This window comes from Danio rerio, chromosome 25 (genome assembly GCF_052040795.2).
Source record: "Danio rerio strain M-AB ecotype USA chromosome 25, GRCz13ab, whole genome shotgun sequence".
Taxonomy (NCBI): Eukaryota; Metazoa; Chordata; class Actinopteri; order Cypriniformes; family Danionidae; genus Danio; species Danio rerio.
Genome location: NC_141045.1, coordinates 1,630,383 through 1,654,307, shown reverse-complemented (window position 1 = coordinate 1,654,307; position 23,925 = coordinate 1,630,383). Strand labels below are relative to the sequence as shown.

The following is a 23,925-nucleotide window of genomic DNA, read 5'->3' as shown; positions in this document are numbered from 1 at the left end:
TATAATGTCTTTTATCGAAGGTTAAATGCTTTTTTTTTTAGTTAATAATAGTGGTGTATCTTAACAAACGTTATTAAATAAATCTTATTGATAGAGGTACAGATTAAAAACAGTAGAGAAATATAACAACGCAAGACTACAGGGGTGCATGTTAGGTCAATCAGGGTATCTTCCGTTCAATCCATATTTGTTTTCAAACAACTAAAGGAAAATTAAGAAAACGACCGTTTTTCATTTGCTCACAAGAAACGAAAAAAAAAAACGAGATTTTGGCTGGACTTTCGTTTTTTTAAATTTAGGATAGGAAAATGGATAACTTCAAAATTCATTATACACATGTAGGCGGTGCTAAAACGCCAACTATCCTTTGATTGGTCAACCAAATCTGAGCTCGTGACGTAGCCCTCAAAATAAGAGCCCTCTGTGGACCAGCACCCAGGCTTTTAACTATTATTATTATTTAATTATATGTATAAATTAAGTTTACTTTTTCTGTCATTTGATCAGTTAGCAGGCTTACATCAATGACTACATCTTTGACGCACGCGATGTTAAGCTAAAAATATTAGAGTTATTGCACATTCGTCTTATTCTTCAGCAGATCTGTAGATGTATTTTATAAACTGATCATTAATAAGGACTGAGCTATTAATAACTGTAATTCTCTAGATGAAAAAGGCTTGATTAAGTCCTGTCATCTTAAAGATTTTTCTACAATTTAGGCAGAATTAGGTTAAAGAGAACTTAATTGAGAATGCGTGGATTTCTGTGCGCATCACGCTCTTTACAAGCATTTTCCTTTTTTTTGTTTGCAAACGCATATGGATTGGGCGGGAGATACCTTGGTTAAGGTCAGTGTATCTTTTGGTCATCCGATATTCATTTTCGAAACAGATATTGAAAAACAAAGAACGAGTCGTTTTTTTAATTTTATTTTAGTTTTAAAGTTAAAAAATGAAAATTGAACTTCAATGCGTTTTTTGTTTTTGATTTTTAAAACGAAAATCAAAAAACGGCTAATTTTGCCGGTTTAACATTTAATATCGACTCCTCTTCCGTGTCACGACTGCCAATATTAAAATGAAAAGCCAAACTGAAAAATGCAAACCATGATTCATCAGCGGATCGCTCATATGTCAGCTTATAGACAAACCAGCTGATCAACGTGACTTTAAAATGCTCCAATGTTCCTGCATCTGTGGTTACACTCAGTAAACAGCGGCGAGTTCGGTGAACTGATGTCCTTCACGTCCGATCACAGTCATTACTGTTGATCGTTTGAACAGAATAGCCAATCAGCTGTTTAAGAACGCGCTCAAATGGTAGCGGGAAATGGACGTTTTTAAAATTTCAGTATCGATTGCCATCGAATTGCAGTTTCGTGACAACCCTAATTTCTAGTCCAAATATCTGCCCTAGCAAAATAATCTTGCTTTCCCTTCGAAATGTAGATATTTAGACTGGAAACAAGACAAAAAATACTATTTTATTGCATAAATTCTATAAATTTCATATAAATACAGTGATTAAATGCAGTTATGTAGCTTCTGGTCGGCTATAATCAAGACTTAACATTGCATATCTTTGTGATGTGACTATTGCATATGGGCAATGCTGAAACCATATATTGTGCTGACCTATACTATTTCCATTTAGTTTACTATGAGGGAATGATGCGCAAATAGAAAGCCCCGGCCCCAACTTAATATTCCACCTCAGCTGGAAGTACATCAACGTACTGAAATAAAAGTCTCAGCAACTTCTGCTTCACGCGGACTTCATGATGATTTAGAGTTCTGCAGCAGATCATCAGACCGTCTTTGGCAGTGCACTATTATATTCTGGCAGAAACTTTTGTTTTGGAATCATTAGAAAGCGACGCTGCCAAACGTCATTTGCATGAACTGAACTTGATGATGTTACATTAGTCGTAATGACTCAAAGTCTTTAAACTTGCGGAAAAGCACCTCAGACCACTCCATCCACGCCAAGAGTGCTGGCAGACGCTGAATTATTAATGAAAAGTGTACATTTTCATGGCTTTGGTGTGTGTGTGTGTGCCGCTCTGGTCATTACTGGAGCAAATGGCAACGCTGCTTGATGTTGCTGAGGAAGACGGCTGCTTCTTCCACCATGATTTCGAGAGAACTTGTGCGGTTTAAGGGCAGGAATGAGGAAAGACACTCGAGGGATGATTCTGTCCTTCAGCAAACTAAACAGGACACAATAATTACTGCGGTAGGAAGACAAACTGACACGAAAACAAATCAAGTTGCTGTTGTTTCCCTGATAAATGACCCGCGTTCAACCAAACTCCAGTTTTCGATCCGCCTGTGTGCGTTTCCTGTTCACCCAAAGACAACTCATCATTTACTCCAACAAAACACACTTTTTTTTTGTTCTGTGCTGAGTAAAATAGCAGCTGCTTGTGAATAGAGTCAGGTTTAAGGCTCGCACGGGTGCTGGAAATCCTGGAAAATGCTTAATTTTTAATATGGTGTTCTCAAGGTAAAAAAAAGTGCTTGGATTTTGGAAAAGTGCTTGAATTGGAAATTGCAGGGCTCGAAATTGCGACTGTTTTAGCTGCATATGCGCCCAAACTCTTATCTATGCAAGCTCAAAATATATTTGGGAGCATCTGTGCATAAAATTGTTGGTGTGCGACCAGTTTCCATTGCAAAATGTTCACCGAATATACATATTTAGGAGAAATTCACGCAGACTTTTTTACCTAAAAACACCCAACACAGCACTTAGAAATCGTTTATAACAGTTGACATGTAACTTATTATTTGCAAACGTCATCTTATAGCAACAACGGTCTTTGTAAGAAAGAGAGCAAAACTTAAAAAGATATCCAATAACTGAACTTTTTAAAATTATTATTGTTATTATTTGTACCATTTTTGGGTGAACTAGCCCTATAAATCCATGTTCCAAAGTATTCAGCATTGTTTTTATTAAATTGCACAATGGATTTAAATGTGAAAAAGTACAAACAGCATTAATCAACATAATTTACCGTGGTGGTTAAGTGCTGGGAAAGCATTAAAATGCACCTTTAGTGCTTGAAAAGTGCTGAAATTTGAAGTTGGAAAAGGTGTAAGACCCCTGAGACAGACATACTGTGAGTTACAAGACTGTTATTCAGTGCTATTTGAGTCTGTTTTTATTTTATTATTATTGACATAACAAACTCAATTATTTTATTGTGGATGTTCCATGGCAAAACATTAAAACTATGCCACTTTATTAGCACAAACTTTAATATTTAATAATTAGGGCTTGGCTGATAAACGATATTATGTTGAATTGTGATTATGTTGACAGTATAATCGTCTAAGAGCAAATCACTCCGCAGAAATGTGCAATAATGGGAATCTAGAAGTGTGTTGATATTAGAGATGCACCGAATTTTCGGCCACCAAAACTTTATCGGCTGAAAATTTGTTATGCTATTTAATAGACCCTTTAATTTTTGTGGCTTCAGTCATTGTTGGGGTACTCTTTAAAATCTAGAAGCATTAACAACTGATATCGCTATATATATATCGTTATCGCTCAATATGGAAAATAATTAATTGCGTTTGCATTTTTGCTATATCGCTCAGCCCTAATTATAATTAAATCATGTGCTGAAAATCTGATGTTTGCACATTCAATTCAATTCAGCTTTATTTGTATAGCGCTTTTACAATGTAGATTGTGTCAAAGCAGCTTCACATATTGGTCAAAGACGAAATATCCCATTTTGGGGTCAAAACGGAATCAGATTACCGCATTTTCCGCACTATATGGCACGCCGGATTATAAGACGCAGTCTTAATTACGGGGTCTATTTCTCTACTTAACCCATACTTGAGGCGCACCATATAAGGCGCACACTAAAACATACAGTCTACAAAACAAGATAATGAAAGCAAAACGGTTACTGTAGTTTAGTTGAACGTTATTGTACTAATTAACAATACACTCACATTATTTTTAAATCAGTCTTCTTCCACGAATCCATCAAAGTCCTCATATTCTGTGTCTGAATTGAACAGCTAGGCATTTTTACCATCAAACATGCCGTGTTCTCTCCTGCCATTTTCGGAATCAGACTCGATGCCGGGTGGCCGTTCAGCAATAATGCCGGCTTTCGAGAAAGCTCGGACAACAGGTACACCCCATTCACACGGGGCTTCAGCCACAACGCTTGACAGAGGACGTGTCTGAAGTTGGGGCTGACATAATTGTCATAGCAACGTTAGCCAATGAAATTAGTCAGCAATAGATCACTGTCTAGCTGGTGTATTTGCATACAGTGATCTGATTGGCTGACGCTTCCGTCGCCGCTTGAAAAGTTAAGCAAGTCTCTGAAGCAGCGCCAACGGATCCACAACGCCTGACGTCACCCATTCAAAGTGAATGGGAATCGTTGACGCTGACGCCCCGTGTGAATGGGACATTAAAGCAGATACCTTAGCCCAGGCATCGGCAATCCATTCACATATAGTGGCGTAACTCGTCCTGGTAGGCAGCGCCGGGCGAGTAAAAGTGTGTTCACCGTCTGTCGTCCATTGCTCTCACGAAGCTCGCAGCTTCACTTTGAACGCCCTTTTTATATCAATATCCAGCGGTTAGAGTAATATTGTTGGTATTCCCGGATTGACAGCAAGCTCCGAATTCATTCGCTTCACTTGGTTTTTCACAGTATTAGTAGGATGGACGCGCATGGAGTCGCAGCTCAACAGAGTCACACGACAGAATTGAAGGCTATCAGGTGCGGAAAATACGGTAAATTAAAAAAGGTGATTTCATGTAAACGAAATGCTCATTGAAACCTTTATTTATTAACAATTTTTCAAATTTAAATGACATTTAATGTAAATCATAAATGTAAGTGACCTTGGTGAAGTAATGTCAAATGTTGTGATTCAGAGTGATTAAAATAAAGGAGTTTTGACACAGCGTTGTGATAATGGAGTCTTTTAACATGTCACGGTTCTTGTAATAAATGCACTACGTTTATTTTGCTATTTAAATTGCTGTGCTGAATGGCGTTTTAATGGGTGTCTTCTGTCAGTCATGGGATAAATCTATTATAGTCATTATGTTTTTGCTCAGGAAAAAGTGCAATTATGCAGGACACTTTCTATTCAATCGAAGGCTTTGTTCCTTTCACTCACTGCTGTCAAAAAGCAGTTCTGTAAATGAGAACTGGCTTCCAGAAATGAATGCATTCGGAAAGTACCTGACTGTACGGCATGTTTTTAGGCTTTATGGGTTTCGCTATGAATTGTGCATTGAAGCATTGATCGGTGTGCTGCTGCTCTGATTTATATTCTGTGCTTTCTCATGTTAATTCCCCAAAACTCTGTAATGTATGACTCTGGAGGGTGTATTATCTAGTTTCCCTGGATTGCTTCTGGCTTTGTGTGCTGAAAGCATCTGAAATCTGAGCGTTGTACCCTGCTTTTTATTCAAGATTCACACAGAGTTTTCATTTTGTACTAGAAGCTTTCTTTGTTGCTTTGACCTGCATTGAATGTTTAGTCTTTGTGTTCCTACACTCAATGGCTTTTGCTGCTTGTTCAAACTACTTATTTGAAATGAGTTGAAACGACGCAATGCTTAAGGCTAGGGTTGAGCCGATATTATATCAAATCGCAATAAAATTTATGTCAAAAACAATTAGCTCTGGACTTTACTTTAGATTGATCTAAGGGTGCGTTCACATCTGTAGTTCGCTTCATTTGGTCCAGACCTAGGGTAATAAATGATACATTGTTGCATTTTCTGCCGTCTTTGGGTTGTTTTCACACCACACTGCTGGCTTTGGTCTGAACCAGTTGAAACGAACCAAAATGCAGTCATCTGACAAAATCCACATCTCTCATTGGCCAGATGTTGTTGAAAATATTTCCTAACTGCGACATGGTCATCTTGCGTAAATATTACCAACGATCCATCAGGTAATGTTTTCCCCTCTCTCTCTCTCTCTGTTGGTAAAGCGCTTTCAATAAATATTATTCCTCCATATCCCATAATGCACAGCGCATCGGTCTACGGCAACTGAACTAGTCCAAAACGTGCAGTACTTTTTGCGGTTGGACCTGTTTTAGTTCGGATCATATTCTCACCACAAACAAACCGCTCCAGGGTTCGTTTGCAAGCGTACCGAGACCACCTCTTCAAGCAGGTCTCGGTACGCTTATTTGGTCTGCTTTTGGTGCGCACTCGAGTACGATTGCTGCATTCTTACCTGCCCAAACGAACCGCACCAAAAGGGGAAACGAACTCTAGTGCGATTCAATCCAACTAAATAAGGCAGGTGTGAAAGCACCCTAAGAGTCAATCAACAGAACTGTGCAGTGACTGGAATCTTGAAGTGTGTTGATATTAGAGATTTATCAAAATTTCGGCCGCCAATTATTATTGCCTATCGAAAATAGGTTATTTAATGGACCCTCTTACTTTAGTGGCTTCAGTCGTTATTGTGATGCTCTTTAAAATATGGAAGCTTCTGATATCGAAATGTATATCATCATTCTTCAATTTGGACAACACTTTATCGAGATTGCATTATCGCCCAGCCCTACTTGTGGCTTTTTTGGGACAATCTTTAGTCAACTTAAATGTGTACAAATGATTGAGTTATCTTAATAGATTTGTGTTTGGACACCATGAAGGAATTGTGTGGAACGCAGCATTTTCAGAATAATGCATAGCATATTAACAGGTTTCACTTTGAATTACTTTGAAGTTCTTACAAATTAATTACTGAGAAATGGCAAGAATCCCCATTTTAATTTAATATAAGATTGAACTGGTGTTAGCTTGTAAAACAAATCACTTCGAGATGTGAAATACTGAAAAAAATGATCTCTATTTTGTGTCCAAGTTATTAATTTTGTGCAGTTTATTCCTGTTATGGATGCTCGGATATGACTCTTTAAGAACATTACGTGCCACTACTCTGTCTTAATGAGTAATTCACTGAATTGTTTGTTCGAATTGTCGGATTCGTTTAGAAACAAAATATATATAAAGTTGTGAATGCTTCCAGATTTAAAAGACTATCCCAACTAGTATTGGGTGAGGTCGACCAATTTGGCATTATACTATGTCTAACGTAAATTAATAAATTATTTATGAATAATTAATGAATTCATAATGAATTAATTATTTGCAGCCTACAGTTTCAACTACTTGACCCCATGGTCTTTGTTTTACCCATAACAGATCATAAATAAAAATAAGTTGCACACAAATGACCACCTGTCGGTCACTTTTTCTGCCGGGCCCCTGGCATGAATAGGCAGAGTGATCTGTGTTAATATAATGGCGTCAACAAACGTTTTTGGTAAAAAGGTGCACAACCAACAGCATCTGAGGTTTACACTAAAATGACAAAGCAAAAGTGTGAAAGCGAAAGGCTGAAGCGGTGTACTGACGCTGTGATGCGTTACCTGATAGATTGAAAGACCAATGAGTCGTTACATAGATGAACGGAGAATAAACTGTATTTTTCGCGAGCAGGTTGCGACGGGAGCGAAGACCATGACAATTATTCTATCGAATCAACCCTAATCCCAACAATGGCTGAAGCCACACAAATTAAAGGTCCAATAAATAGCCTAACATATATTTTCAGCCGCTACATTTTTGGTGGAATATTCGGTACATCTCTAATATCAACAGGTTCTAGATTCCCCATTCTTGCACATTTCTGCTGTGTGATTGGCTCTTAGATCATTATAGACTTAAAAAAATGCAGATCTTATCATTGCCTTTGACAAAAAATCTATCACGATTAATATTGTTTATCGGCCCAGTCCTAGATGAGACGACATTGATTTATTATATTTATTCTAGTTTTAAGTCGAAGTCGCATCTTTGAATAGAAATATAGCTATGAGTTTAGACTCTCGTTGTTGTAGAAAATATTGATCGCATATTTCTACACTGCAAAAATCAGCCCGATCTCACGAGGAAAAGTAAGTAGTTTACTTTTTGTCAGTTCAGTGGCTAATTTGTACGAGTTCAGTTGTACAAAAATGTACCTTTTAAAAAGGAGACGTGGCACCCACCCCTAACCCCAGGCGTCATTGGGTAATGAGCAAATCGTACTAAATTGTACGAATTAGATCGTACGAATTCCTGCGAATTAGCCACTAAATCAAAAAGTTACGAATTGCCTGAGATTGCGTTGACAAACAAATTTGTTTACTAACAATTTCCATTATTTGTCCGTTTTTCGTTTATTTGAAGTTGCGAGTTGCTTAATGGGTTGTTGATTGCTGCTTTGTCCACTTTCAGTGTTAAAATTCAACTCTACCGTTTAACAGTGACTTTTATTGACACCTTAGTAGTTTGAAATAATATAATGTGTATATATCATAATATACAACACCAACCCACACAATATATCAGTTTAAACTATTAAAATTGTCCAAAAAATAACTTTTTTAGACTTTTCAATGTTAAATGTTGTTGGAAGAAAGATCAAGCTCCCATATTGCAATTGAAAAGCGTAAATAAATAGGGAAAATACATTTGCAGATATTTTTTACACTATCTGCTGAAATTGGTGAGAGGTTTTCTTTATATAAATTAGAGAATAATCCGCACTGAAAAATGATTTGAACATTGATGTCCTTCACCGACTCTCTACATCTCTTGAGGCCATGTTTGGCAGTGATTTAACCTAATTTTTGTAATTGATTTTGGTATAAAAGCCTGCAGTGATTGACTGTCCTGCGTTTTTGATGCATAACCTGCTCTCCGTCCAGTTTGATTCATGCTCAGTATCCATCCGAAGCCTTTTTGGCAACAGGTGCTGTTTGCTCTCTTGATCCACAACAAAGCCTCCAGGAGATAAATGTCTTGCTGGGGATTTCTATTCCTGCCTATCGTTCGGCGAGGTGAGCTTAGGATAACGTCTGCTAAGTCACTCTCTCTACCCGCTCTGACATTTTGTTATCATGCTGCCATTTGGCCGAAACCCAAGTGGATTCTAGCACAGTGAAAGACGAACGCTTTACTCAGTGGATTCAGAGCGTGTTGAATGACGAGTCCTTACATACACTCCCGTACAGGATTTTACACCGCTCATAAAGTCGTGTAACTGTCCTGAACTGCCGTGAGTTATGGCCAACTCGCTGCTGGAGGCCGCTTTTTTGCTGCTGCTTTTGTTTTCATTTTCATTTCCAGCGGGTTGTTGGGGATTTTAGCTCATTTTAATGTGTAGTTTTTAACCCTTGTGTGCTGTTGGGGATGTTTTTGTACACTCTGGGGTGATTTTAAGTCTTAATTTGGCCATTTTAAGTCATATTTTTGGTGATGAATCTTATTTTGTCACATATTTTGGGAAAATCTTTTGAAAATGTTAAACAATTCAGCAATAGACTTTGGGCAGATTAACTACTCTTTGGTTATGTTGGGGGCTGTTTTTGCCCCATTGACTTTCAATATAATAATGACATTATTTGGGGATTTTAGCTTATTTAAATGTGTAGTTTTTAAATATTTAACCCTTGTGTGCTGTTGGAATGTTTTCCTACAATTTTGAGTCTTAATTTTGGTGATTTAAATATTATTTCAGACATATTTTGGGAAAATGCTTTGAAAATTGTCAGAAATTCGATAAATCACTCTGGGCACTCTCCCCTTTGGTTATGTTCGTGGATGTTTTTGCCCCATTGACTTCCATTTATATTCACATTATTTGGGATAATTTTAAGTCCCAATTTGCCCATTTTAAGTCTTTATTAATGAATGATTTTTGGTGATAAATCTGATTTCCACACATATTTTGGGGAACAATGCTTTGAAAATGATCAAAAATTCACCAATACACTCCCCTGCAAATTGACTCGCCTTTTGTTGTGTTGGGGGCTGTTTTTGTCTCATTGACTTGCATTATAATCACATTATTTGTGGATTTTAGCTGTTTTGAATATGTAGTTTTTAAATATTTAACCCTTGTGTGCTGTTGGGGATGTTTTCATTCACAATTTTGAGTCCTAATTTGGAGACCTTTTTCTTTTTGTTTTAGCAAATGCAAAGATTTGTGGTGATGAATCTTATTTTGACACATATTTTGGGAAAATGCTTCAACAATTCACTTTGGGGAATTTGACTACCTTTGAGTATGTTGGGGGCTGTTTTTGCCCCATTAACCTCCATTATAATCACATTATTTGTGGATTTTAGCTCGTTTAAATCATGTCATTTTTAAGAATGTCATTTTTAAATATTACAAAAATATCTTCTTTTGATGCATATTTTGGGGAAATACTTTTTAAAATGTTCAAACATTCAACAATACACTCAGGGAAAATTAACTACCTCTTTCATCATGTTTGTGGCTGTTTTTGCTCCATTATAATCACATTATTTGCAGATTTTAGCTAACTTCCGCATGCAGTTTTTGACCCTTGTGTGCTTGGGTCATTTTCATTTACTCTGGAGTGATTTTGAGTCTTAATTTGGCCATAACTTTTTCTGTGTTTTAGCAAACAGGATGATTTTGGGTGATTAAACTAATTTCAACACATATTTTCGGAAATACTTTGGAAAATATTAACTTTAACAATACATTCTGGGCAAATTGACTACCCTTTGGTTATGTTTGTGGATGTTTTGGCCCCATTGACTTCTATTATAATCACATTATTTGGGTATTTTAGCTTATCTAAATGTGTAGTTTATAAATATTAACCCTTGTGTGCTGTTGTGGATGTTTTCATCCACAATTCCGAGTCTTTATTTAAACATAGCTTTCTTTGTGTTGAGACAGATGCAATTAATTTTGGTTATAAATCTTATTATGACACATATTTTGGGGAAAATACTTTGAAAAAAAACAACAATACACTCTGGGCATATTGACTCGCCTTTGGTTATTTTGGTGGCTGTTTTTGCCGCATTGACTTCCGTTATATTCCCATTTATTGATTTCAAAAGCTATGACAGCATATAATCATGCATTCTTGATTGTTACTGGTTTTTCCTGCTGGGAACAGTTAAAACAGTACACATGGGTTAAATATGCAGAGTATGTGTGTTTTTTGTTTTTATGTGTTGGATACTATTGGAAGACTTTTAGTTTTTAGGATTAATAAAGTAACTAAGGATTATTCTGATGTAATTAGATTTTTTTTTTATGTGAAACGAAGTCAAAGACTCAAAGTGTTTTCAATATTTGGTATACTGTGAATTTACTTATTATTTATGGAAACGTCTTTATTCAAAGTATAAGTTTTACTCATTTTAAGACAGAAAAGGCTCACTACATTTTTCATACACTGTAAAAAATGCAGGGTTCCACAATGAATTCATGTTGTCCCGACATAAATCAATTAAGTTAACTTAACACTTTTAAAAAATGCTTGATGATTAAATTTGTAAAAATTAGCTATTCCTAATGGATTATTTAACGACTGATTCAAATAAATAGTTCAAAACAGATGCTGCTATAAATTCGGAGCGTTTATTTTATTTATTTATTCATTTATTTTTCTTTCCTCTCAATGGTGTGAACAAAAAACTGACGCCTAATTGTCTGGGAAAATGAATCCTATTTGCTGTTATTTTTCAAAACAACACTCATATCTCTTATATTAGGCTCGTGTAATATTTTTGAATGATATCAACACTATGCTGCACATTTTTTTAGAAAATATTAAATCAATTTCAACACACGAAACAACCCAAACATTATCTTCGCTGAAATCTTCTCTCCACGATATCTGCATTGGCCAAAGCTAATTATATTCTCATTTGGCACTTGACAAGTGTTTAATTTGTCCTCTGAAATGTTTCGTCTTCGAGCGGAGCTCCTTGTCGTTTGCAGATGGTGCTAATTTGCGTGTTTGTTTTCATCGTACCTCCGTCAGTTGCTGATATTGAGTTGCAGGCAGATGTGCTGCTGTTAATGTGTTAAATCTGCCTGTAAACACTGTGAAGTGTGCAGTTTGAGTCGAAGAACAGGAGGACGTGCAAACATCAGGAAAGTGGCTTGATCTACAGTTTAATGTGATTGTTAATCTGACATTGGACACGCTTCATAAGACTGTCACAACGCTTTAACGGTCATCAGAATCATAAACCCATGAATGTTTTTAATATTTCAATGATTATTATTATTGTTTTTTTAAAGTGTGTATATTTATATGTATTTATATATGTATTACATCATCTCTGCATCAAATTACAAAAAAAACAAATGAACAAGTGTGTGTAATGCAGTGTGTATGAGGGCAGGACAGTAAATCTGATGTTATTCTCTCTTCTGGCTGCCGTTATCAGTCTCGCACTGTTGTTTTTCTCTTTCTAAAAGTCTTGATAACACCATCCTGTAGTTTTTCTCTCACTATTTCAGCAAATAGGACTTTAATAACATGATTTCTTGTCCTCTCCCATTTACTGCGCTCTGAGTTTACCAACTATGACGAGTTCCAATGCTGAGAAACATGCTAATGTGTGAACAAATTCAATATTGGCACACATTAGAATGCTCAAAAACCAATCAGAGTCAAGCATTTAACATAGTGAACAGAGCAGCGCTAAAATTCAGTGCATCCGGAAAGTCTTCGCTTCACTTTTTCCACATTTATGCTACAGCCTTATTCTAAAAAGGGTTAAATTCATTTATTTCCTCAACATTCTACACACAATCTCCCATAATGCCAATGTGAATACATGTATTCAAAATAAAAAAGCTGTAAGATCACATGTACATCAGTATTCACAGGCTTTGCTCAATACTTTGTTGATGCACCTTTGGCAGACTCAAGTCTTTTTGAATATGATGACACAAGCTTGCCACAGCTGTCTTTGGGAATTTCTGCTCGTTCCTCTTTGCAGGACTTCTCAAGCTCTACCAGCTTGGATGGGAAGTGACAGTGTACAGCCATTTTCAGATCTCTCCAGAGATGTTCAATAGGATTTAGGTCTGGGCTCTGGCTGGGCCACTCAAGCACATTCACAGAGTTGTTGTTGTGCTACTCCATTGATATTTTGTCGGTGTGCTTTGGGTCATTGTCCTGCCGGAAGATGAAGCGTCGCCCCAGTCTGAGGTCGAGAGCACTCTTGTGCAGGTCTTCATTCAGGATGTCTCTGTACATTGCTGCATTCATCTTTCCCTCTATCCTGACTAGTCTTCAGTTCCTGCTGCTGAAACACATCCCCACAACATGATGCCAACACCACCATGCTTCACTGTAGGAATGCTGTTAGCCTGCTGATGAGCGCTGCCTGCTTTTCTCCAAACGTAACGCCTGGCGTTCACTCCAAACAGTTCAGTTTGAGTCTGATCAGAGCAGAGAGTTTAGTTTATGATGCTCTGAGAGTCCTTCAGATGCCAAACTCCAGGCGGGGAGTGTCTTCCGTCCGGCCACTCTACCATACAGATGCCTGATTGGTGGATTGCTGCACAGATGGTTGTCCTTCTGTAAGATTCTCCTCTGTCCACAGAAGGACGCTGGAGCTCAGACAGAGTGACCATCGGGTTATTGATCACCTCCCTGACTAAGGCCCTTCTCCCCTAATCACACGCATAGATTGCCGGCCACATCTAGGAAGAGTCCTGGTGGTTAAACATCTTCCACTTACGGATGATGGAGGCCGCTGTGCTCACTGGAACTTTCAGAGCAGCAGAAATGTTTCTGTAAGCTTCCCCAGCCTTGTGCCTCCAGACAATCCTGCCTCGGAGGTCTACAGACGATTCCTTTGTCTTCATGCTTGGTTTGTGCTTTGTCATGCACTGTCAACCCTGCGCTCTTATATAGACAGGTGTAGCCTTTTCAGATCATGTCCATCAGCTGAATTGAGCACAGGTGAACTCCAATGAAGCTGCTGAAACATCTCGAGAATGATCAGTGGAGACAGAATGGACCTGAGCTCACTGTAGAGCTTCACGCCAAAGGCTGTCAATACTGATGTACATCTGATTTATCAGCTTTTTTACTTCTAATAAATCTGCAACCATTTCAAAAACTCTTTGTTCACATTGTCATTATGGGGGATTGTGTGTAGAATGTTGAGGATTTAAATGAGTTCAATCCATTTTGGAATAAAACTGTAACGTAAACAAATGTGGAAAAGGTGAAGCGCTATCAGTACTTTGCGGATGCACTGTGTGGTGTAGTTTATTCTGGAATGCCTGTAGAGCCGCATTTCAATGTTCTTCCCAAATGGTTTCCAAACCCAATAGCTGTTGGCCGTGAAACGTGTATATAATCACTAAACTAACACAGCGTCTCTCGCTCATGTGTTGATGCTGCCCGTGAAGCGATCATCCTGTGAAATGAACACCTGGCACCTGCGAACGGCGCAGTGTGTTTGGCTGGTAAACAGTGTGCTTGCGTTTGTCAGGATCCAGCGGTGCGACACTTGAATGCGTTTGTATTCATGAGATGTCAAAACATGTCAGGAACTGCTGTGATTCTCTGCTTTTCATCCTCGTTCACACCTCAGTGCTGCCGGCGGGATCAGTGTGCTTTTCTTTTTTCCTGGAAAGCTGAGAGATGGCTGAATGTACATGCACAATGCGTAATAGTGAAAGACACAGGTTTGGGATTTGTAAAATAGACGGATATGAGATGGGGATCTATGTCTGAATTAAAAAAAATTCAATATAGCCGTCTAGCAATTTCAAACCACAGTTATAAGCGTTTAATTTGGGGATGTTATGGTTTCAGATAATTAAAAAAAACTGCTTTTTAAAATGTGTATGTTTTAATTAAACATGTTTTATTCGCTAATTAATTAATGCTCTTTTCTAAAGTCTCTTTAATTGATTAAAACTGTTAATTACTTGATGGCTTTGTCCCTTTTAATTAATTTCACTCATTTGTTTTGACTGATTGTTCATTTTCTTTACGTCAGTCTTCTAGAAATGTTTGACCTTTTAACATTTGTTTATTTATTTATTTTGTTTAACTTTTTAAAATCTTAATTGATGTATTTTTTGTATTCTAAAACTAAACGACAATAGTTTAACTTTAGTCTACACACACACACACACACACACACACACACACACACACACATATATATATATAATATATTACACAGATCTTTTTCTGACGCAAGTAAAAAAATCTTATATCAAATGTGAAAAACTCACTCAATAAAACTCAGTAGATCACAGTTTTAATCGCTAATAAATCAAAATGTATAAACAGCACCTTTAACGTGTTAAAAGTGACCTTTTTCCTGTGTATGTGTGCTGGTGTTTGTATGCAGAACTGGACTGGGATCTGTTCAGGCTGACCAGCGAGAGGCCGCGAGCTGTCATTGAACCGGCGAGCTCAATTTAAATGTTAACTCGAGCTGTCATGTGCTGACATGCCGTGCACTTAGTAGTCGACACAGCAGTTGGGATAAATAGTTTATTTTTCTTCCCGCACTGATGTTGAGGTAGAGCTCGTCTGGATCTTATCTGGACAAGATCAAGACCTTGAAGGAGCGCAGGCTCAATTCCACAAACAGAGCTGAGGAGAAGCTCAATGCAGGGGAATTCGTGCATCTCTAAATAAAGTATTATAGACTGTTGTAAAACTGTAAAAATCTAAATGTTTAATAAATTATGAAATTTAATGATTACAGGTCCAACATAAGAATTAAAAATAAAATTAAAGCTGCAAGCAGCGATGAAAGGGACCTCGCACCCGGGCTTATCGCCCTACGGTGGCCTTAGGATGACAGAACAGCAAACAACATTAATTTAAGCTGATATATTAAAAAAATCAGAGAAAATCACAGATTTATGCCAAACTTCCTTCTGTCAGCAGGTGGCGCTATAACTGTGACTCAATATCAGCATGTAGATGTTTTCAGGAGAGGAATTTTATCAATCATGTAAAGTCTCAGGCAGATCGGACATTGTTTGGCTGAGTTATAAGTACTTCCTGTTCCATGGCGAATCACTAAGGTTTGTCATGCCGCCACGGACACGCCCCTCGGCGAAAACTTTAAATCTTCACAACATATCATCGCCAGAGCTTTCAGATAACACCACCCAAATTTGGTGCTGATACGATAAAATTTGTAGGAGGAGTGAAATATGTAATTTCCTGTTGCCAGCAGGTGGCGCTACAACTGTAGATGGATATTGGCATGTAAACGTGTTCAGGTCAGGACTGTTATTAAAACGTGTGAATTTTGAGGCAGATCGAACAACTTCCTGTTTCATGGCGATTTGTTAAAGTTTGCGAGGACGTCACGGCCTTCTGCGAAAACTCTAGATCTTCGCAATTTAACATCGCCAAGGCGTTTAGATGACAACCCAATTTTGGTGTCGATCGGATAAAATTTCTAGGAGGCGTTTGTTAAAATACAGAGAATAGAAAGTTAAAAATATCTCACTTCCTGTTGGGTTTGAGATTTTGCATCTGTGAGCTTTTTTTGGCAGGTAGGTTTTGGCATATTTGTGCCAATTTTCGTACGTGTGTGCAAATCATAGCTCAGGGGCCAGTCCGTTAAAAGTCAGGGCTCAACAATAAGGACTGCCCGATGGCCCGGGGCCAGCATGTGAGATGCTTGGGACAGTAGACAGGATCGTTACTGGCCCGATCGGGCCACTGATAGTTTAATTTGCCTGTGACTATTTGTCAATTGCGTGAAAAAACAGTCAGAATCGAGAAACTGTTTGTGTTTTTAAGCCTTTAAATGCTACCTTTTCGGTTCCTCTTATCTGATTGGATGTTGTGAGCACATTATTTTTTTCGTAACAACCAGTACAGCGAAGAGACAGCAACATGATCAAGTGATGATGTGATAATGTTCTTGGAAGCAGACATTTATGATGTTTATGATGTGATGTTTTGTACAGTTTGCTGTCAGATTGGCAGGACAGCCATCTTTTGTTTTGCTATAAAATACCTGCATAATTTGCTACATTTGTGTGCAAAACACTTTGAATTTTGCTTATTACACATTTATTAACATTTTTAAATAATTAAATTCTAGATTTACAAACATTTTGACACATTTCTTTTCTAAATTTGTGGTTAAGGAATAACTATTAACTTTTTTTTGGTAGGACCAGTGAAAATATTGGCAGGGCAAGTAAAAATCGGAACCTCTGGTCCGATCGGGCCAGTAGAAAAAATTCTTAGCATTGAACCCTGAAAGTGCATTGGTGGCTCTGCCGAGTCATTTTTCCACGCCCACTTTCGAAACCTATAACAAACGTAAATGATCGCCACTCCTGAGGCGTGTGCAACGTTTCGTGAGTTTTCGGGCATGTTTAGAGCCTCACAATCGTGATTCACTCTCCGGAAGCGGAAGAATAATAATAAGAAACGAAGTAATTCCAATAGGGCCCACATTATAGTAGGTGCTCAGGCTTTCTCATGATGCTGTTATTCATGTTTCTGTCTGCATCCCCATAATGTTGTGCAATATTGCGCTCATGTAAATTTTGAAAAGGTATTAGCCGGGCTGCATCAATGTATTTTGGGACGCCAAGATATAAACAATAGAGCATAATTGAAACAAACTTTATTTTGTTCATTTGGTATATACTGTGCAATTGCTCAGCCCTAAAGAAGAGTCAAGCTTAAATAGAAAACTTATTGAAAACTTTTTATTGAAATAAAAAGGAAATTATTGAAGTCTCTTTTTTTTTTTTTGAGTGAGATGCTAATGGTTCAATCGGATTCATTTCAGTTGAGTAAAAAATTAGTAAAACTCAACTCTTTAAAGGGCCATGAAACCCCCTCGCTTCAGCAGGGTGTTTTCACACCTCTACCTTGGGAAAAGACAGAAAAGTGGGCGTGTCCAGCTCTGTTTAGGGGGGAGTGTCGGAGGAAGAAAAGAGGCATGGTGTGGGAGTGTCTATTTGGGCGCGCTGAATTTCAGTCAAAACACACAACCACAGCGGACAATGTGACTGTGTTTACATGGACATCTGTAGTCGAACTATATGCCAAATGATTAAATGGTGGACTTTAACTGCAGTTTGGCTCTTTCATTCAGGGAATTCATTCATGTCCCTCGCGACAAACGAGATATTTGATTGGAGGAACTGCTGTAAGCGTGTATTTTTCATGCAATGTTTGATACCGCACGGTGAATGAGAAAAAAGAAACCTCCGCATTTCCCGGAAACTTAGATGCACACGGCAGGTAGCGTCAGAAAGCCGCGTGTGTTATTCCGGTCACAAAATGCGGTGAAAACCCTACACGAGGTTAAAGTTTGGTTGTGGTGCTAACATGTTTACAGTCGGTGCAATAGTTAACTTAGTTCAATACGAACAAACTGAATAAACAAAGAGCACTGGTCGCTCACTTACCAAATCTGTAGAGACAGGACAATCACCAGCAACTAGAGCCGCATCTTTATTAAGAGGAGACTACAAGCGAATCCGGATCTCAGCGTTTGCAGATGAGAACAGCTCTCAGGTAAACAATAATCCTCCTTAGACACGTAAGTTATTGTTGTCGAGCGTCGCGTACACTGTTAATCCACACGTGACTCCAGCTGCGCTCTCACAGAGAGAAAATGAAAACAAAACTTCACTGCAGCAAACTATAAAAGCAACACTTCACGCTTGTTTTGCCAACACAACGTGGCGTCTCTGTCCTCTAAACACTGTGACAGTAATGAATATTAATGAAGTTGCACAATAGAGCGCGCTGATTGGTTTGAACCAAGCTTTACTCATGCATTAATGCAGCACACTGTAAGACGTAATAAGACTCACTCTGGCACAGGCGTCCAGTCTGCACGCTGGAATACACTCTATTATCTCATGACCGTGACGCAGCTTCAAACATTCGTTTCAAACCGGAAGTACGAATTTGCTTGAAATAACGCAAAAACAACCAATTTACACTTTTTAGTGAAATATAGGTGTCCTAATAGTGTTTTTAGCAGTGTGGGACACATATACCACTGTCAACAGCTCAAACACATGTGTTCTGGTGTTTCGTGACCCTTTAAGTCTTAAATTTAAAATTAGCCTTGGAGTGTTTCTTTAAGACGATGTTCTGATTGCTCTATTGTAATTGTTATTTTAATTACGCAGAGGCTGATGTCTTGACTCTTTCCAAACAGAGGCCTGATCTAAGTTCAGTCTTTGTCAGAGCCATTTTTCTGTGATCGTCCGCAAACCATCGGCGTCCCTCAAAGAGTTTCTCCTCTCGCGGTCCTCATGGGATCGCTCTAATTAGAGTGTAAATAAACCGGTGGTGATCTGGCATATGTTCTCCTGAGCGAACGCTTTCTGAACTCCCACTGCGACTCGGAAGACTTTCCACAACACATCCACTTGCAGAGACCAGCCGAACATTCGGGAAACTCATGCAGCATGTAAATGAGCAAGCCTGTTCTGGCAATATGTCATCACATGAAGAGACAATATTATAGGAAATACTGAGGGAAAAATGCCTTGCTCTGTTAAACATAATATGGGAAATAATTAACTGTAGGGCGAATAATTTCAGCTGTATATAAGTATATATAATCAAGAACTGGCAGATCCTACAGTGACTATAAGTAATCAGTTTCTTCCATCCCTCGCTTCACTTTTCTTTCCCACTTCCTCTCCCTCGCTTCTCTTTCCTGTCAGTCACGGGTTCAGTCGGCGGTCAGAAACGCTCTCGATTTAATTTCCTCCGGCAGTCGCTCTGCGCTTCAGCTAAATGATGAGAGTCGGATTCACAGCTCCCGCTTCATCCTCTTATGCTCATTTTACACACACACTGGTATTCAATAACTCAATATATCATGGTCATGAACATGCACAATGTTGACTGATATCATGACCATGATGAATAATTAGTAATAAATAATAATAATAGTAAATAATAAGAAAAAAAAATTATAGGAAATACTGTAAAAAAAACCCTTCTGTTAAACATAACTTGGGAAATATTTATATATAAAAATAATTTCACATTAGGACGAGTAATTTTGACTTCATCAGTAATCGTTTTGAATAATCGTGATTACACTTATGACCAAAATTATCGTGATTATGATTTTTACCATAATCGAGCAGCCCTACTGGTTACACAATAAGAAAAAAAATCTATCGTTAATCGGTCAAGCTTTATGAAAAACCTAGATTCCTTTTTTTTTTTTTTTTTTTTTGCCATGTCATCCAGCCCTACTTTGGTGTACCGTTACACCTCTATAATTGAGTTCAGTAAAGTTGGCCCATCAACCTTCTTGCTGTGAGGCCACAGTGCTACCACTGAGCCACTGGGCCACCCTGTATTTGTTAATTGTAAATTGTGTGTGTATATATATATATATATATATATTAGGGGTGTAACGATACACTCAGCTCACGATTCGATGTGTATCACGATATAATGTTCACGATTCGATATGTATCACGATATTTGGAATAAAAATTGAAAATTAAACTGAAATGCAAATTTTACCAAGTAAACTATTTTTTATGTATTTCTTTTGTTTCAACTTGTTAAACTGAACCTTCTTTAAGAAAATAAATTAAACAGGCCTGTCTCTGGAAAATAAAACAATTTAAAAACTTCTTAAAAATATTATTGAAATGACAGAGACAAAATTAAGGAAAATTTAAGTAAAGGTGCAAAAAAAATAAGCTTTCTATTCAATTGAATTTAACAGTAAGAGCTTAAGGCTTTGCTTGGTCACTTGCGTTTTTTGTGTGTGCAAAAAAAAATCCACATTTCCAGGTATTTAATTCATATTTAATTAAATTCATTTAGAGATATCTCTAATTACAATTGTGACTAGTCAAAACTCATTTAGAGATATCTCTAATTACAATTGTGACTAGTCAAAACTCATTTAGAGATATCTGCAAATATTTTTCAATGGAACTCAATGGAGGAATATGACTAGTCATAATATATTTGCAGATATCTCCAATCTGATTTCGTACTAGTACAATTGTAATTGCAGATATCTCTAATTGTCATTCTGACTAGTCGAATTATAATTATGACTAGTCAAAATATAATTAGAGATATCTCAAAATATATTTATGGATAGTCAGAACAAAGGTTTAAATGCTAAAACGGCTTGCCATACGCGCGCGTCTATCAGTCCGCCCTCTGTAGTAACAGCTCACGGTCAGCTCACGTCATGTGTGATTTTGCGGCCGCCAATACATCATTATATGAAGACAGAATGATATTTTAGGGTGAATTGTACCTTATAAATACAGTATTTGACTCTTTCAACACCATTAGGAGGTTCCCTGTCGCTGTGCAAAGTATGTAAATCACTGTGAAGACTTTAAAACTTAGGATGATTGACCCAGTATGCGTGTCAAAAAGCGGACGAGTCTAAAGCAACGACTGTACAACCGAAATGTTGCCAGACGTCTGATTTTGAGAGGATGGGCCATCCTCTAGTTCAGCTCCACTCATCTTGGTCTGCTAACATTACTGCTGCTGCAATCTGAACTCACGTGCGACAGCAGGTGGAACGTAGCTCACGTGCAAACAGCTCAACTAATAAGAGAAAACGGACGTCATATCGTAATCAAATCGTCATAACGCCACGATGCATATTGTGACATTTTTGCATCGCAATAAATCGTACAACGATAAATCGTTACACCCCTAATATATATATATATATATATAATTAAAAAAATTTTTTTAATAAAATAAATTTTTTTTGGGCTTTTCACCTTTATTAGATAGGGCAGTAGAGAAAATTGACAAAGCATGGGGAGCAGAGAGAGGGGAAGGATCAGCATAGGACTGCGAGGCGGTATCGAACTCGGGTCCCCGTGAACACTGGAGTGCATGTGTCGACACACTAACCACTACACCACTGCCGTCGACGTAAATTGGACAATTTTTCGTGAACGATCCCTTTAATGCATTTCATCATAATGGATTTTGTGAAACAATGTCTTAAAGCACTCTCCTCAAGAATGCATTGCCTGCGTTAAATTCCTGTCATGCTTTTAAGAAAGAATATTGTGGAAGCGGTTGAATTTCTCCGGCTGAATGCTGAAGGTTGCGTTTGTCAGTGATTTGTCTGCTGTGTTGGCAGTGGATGTGTCATCTGCTGTGGGTTTCTTGCTTTAAGGAGCAGGTCTTTTTGTAGAGGAGGATAAAACACAAACAGATGAGGAGATGAAGAAGGTCAGAGCCGCAGGGAAAAGATCCTTCAGCTCTCTAAAAAGACCTTTCTGGAGTTCACTCAACACTTTTATTGAGGCTCTGATGACATCTAACAGCTCAATAGCACTAATCCTGCTTTTCCTTTGGCCGTATTTCTCAGACAGGCCGCCATATTTCTGCTGGAATGGATGGGAAGGGTTGTTTTTGTGAATGGCTTTGTTCAGACCTGGTCTTTCTGGTTGGCTGATTCACTGGGAGTAGTTCAAACTTGTCTTATAATCAAGAGCGAATGACAAAATGATGTTTGGGATGCTCTGAAATATAAAATACAGCCCATTTTCACCAGGAAATATAGGATGTGTTGTCAGAAAATTGGATTATTTATTGGTTAAATTGGATTATTTATTAGGGCTGCACCGTACTGCACAAATGAACATTGCGGTATTAAAGTTGTGCAAGTTAAACAGTTGTTCTTGATAAGCGCGTGTCTTGATTTGATTGGAATGTAAATAAAAGAAGATCATTTCTCAAATGGCATTCAGCTCTCTGTAAAAGTGCTTTGACAGGTTTTGTTTTTGATTTCTAGCTCAGACTAAAGGTTCTTCTGATTAGCTTGAACAGCCTTGGCTCTCAGTCTAAACACTCCAGTTTTCTTGCATTTCTGCTGTACTTTGGCAAGCTGTGCAGTTCTAGTCACATAGTGCTTCATGCTTGTGGCCAAGTTTTATTATGTTCACCAAAGAGCATAGAATCACCAAGAGGCGACACTCTAGTGCAATTTGGGAAACAGCCACTAGATGGTGCGGCGGTCGTTTTGGAATGAAAGTTCTACTAGAACAACAGCAAGTTATAAGTCTGTAAAATAAACTATTAAAAGTGCTGATAATTGTGATAGTAAGTGTTGTATTGTCGTCTTTCAGGTTGTATCTCAGCTTTAATTACGCTTGAATAAATAATTAAAAAAACAAGCTGCTTGCCATTGCGACAGCAATCCAATCCAATGGACAGCCGATCGATTTCACTCCAAAATGGCGGAATCCGGGGCTGTTGCTGGGCGCTGCTGTTGCAATGGAACGTTCTATTGTGTGTCGCCTCTTGCTCGTTCTCTTTTGTGTTCACTCTCGTTTTGTTTTGGTTCAAACCAAAAAGTGAGTGGTTAATTTGACATGCAAACTGGCATTTTTAAGACCGAATCTAAAAATGGAAGACACAAAATACGCTTGTATGGCCTGTTTCATTTCAATGTAAATAGCTGAGCTTCCAAAACAATGCCAAGCAAATATTTTTATGATAAAATACCGAAATTGAAAACTTAAAATATGAGTTTCAAGCCAATTTATTTTAAACAATATTCAAAATAAAACATTTTTAACACTAAACCATCTTTATTTTTTTGCAGTATGCCATAAAAATATTTCAGATTCTCATTTAACATGCTTTCTTGTTTTTTGTTTTGTTTTGTTTTTTTACAATAAAACCAACGTCAAGTGTAGTAGTGCATCAGGATTATTAAATGACTTTAACAGTCATTACTTAAATCAGTCAAAACATGGTCAACCATTTGGTAGAGTGGGCAGTCTAAGGGTTAAAGTTACTGTTGTTAAAGGAAATGTTGAATGGCAAAAGATTTGCCGTTGAAGATGGTTCAGATTGTTCACTTGTGGTTGGAAAGTTGAATGTTAAATGAATCCAGTCCATGATTTGATAGTATTGATTTGGAGGAGAAAAACTAGCTAGATATTGGAAAAATACATTGCGATATTTACATTTTCTACGTTATATATTTATATATATATAAATATACATATATATAAATGACAGTCGCAAATTTCATTTTATTTTTGTGCTTAAAATA

General features: G+C 37.7%; 1 protein-coding gene and 1 long non-coding RNA gene across 5 annotated transcripts in view; one reads left to right on the top strand and one right to left on the bottom strand.

Moving 5' to 3' along the window:
- The window catches only part of znf609a (zinc finger protein 609a), a 187,439-nt gene that overhangs the window by 1,779 nt on the left and 161,735 nt on the right, over positions 1–23,925 (top strand).
- Positions 3,729–11,116, bottom strand: LOC147837619 (uncharacterized). The gene is made up of 3 exons (XR_015526157.1): positions 7,797–11,116; positions 6,329–7,587; positions 3,729–5,704 (listed from the first exon to the last, which is right to left on the bottom strand). It is a non-coding gene; the product is annotated as an uncharacterized LOC147837619 (long non-coding RNA).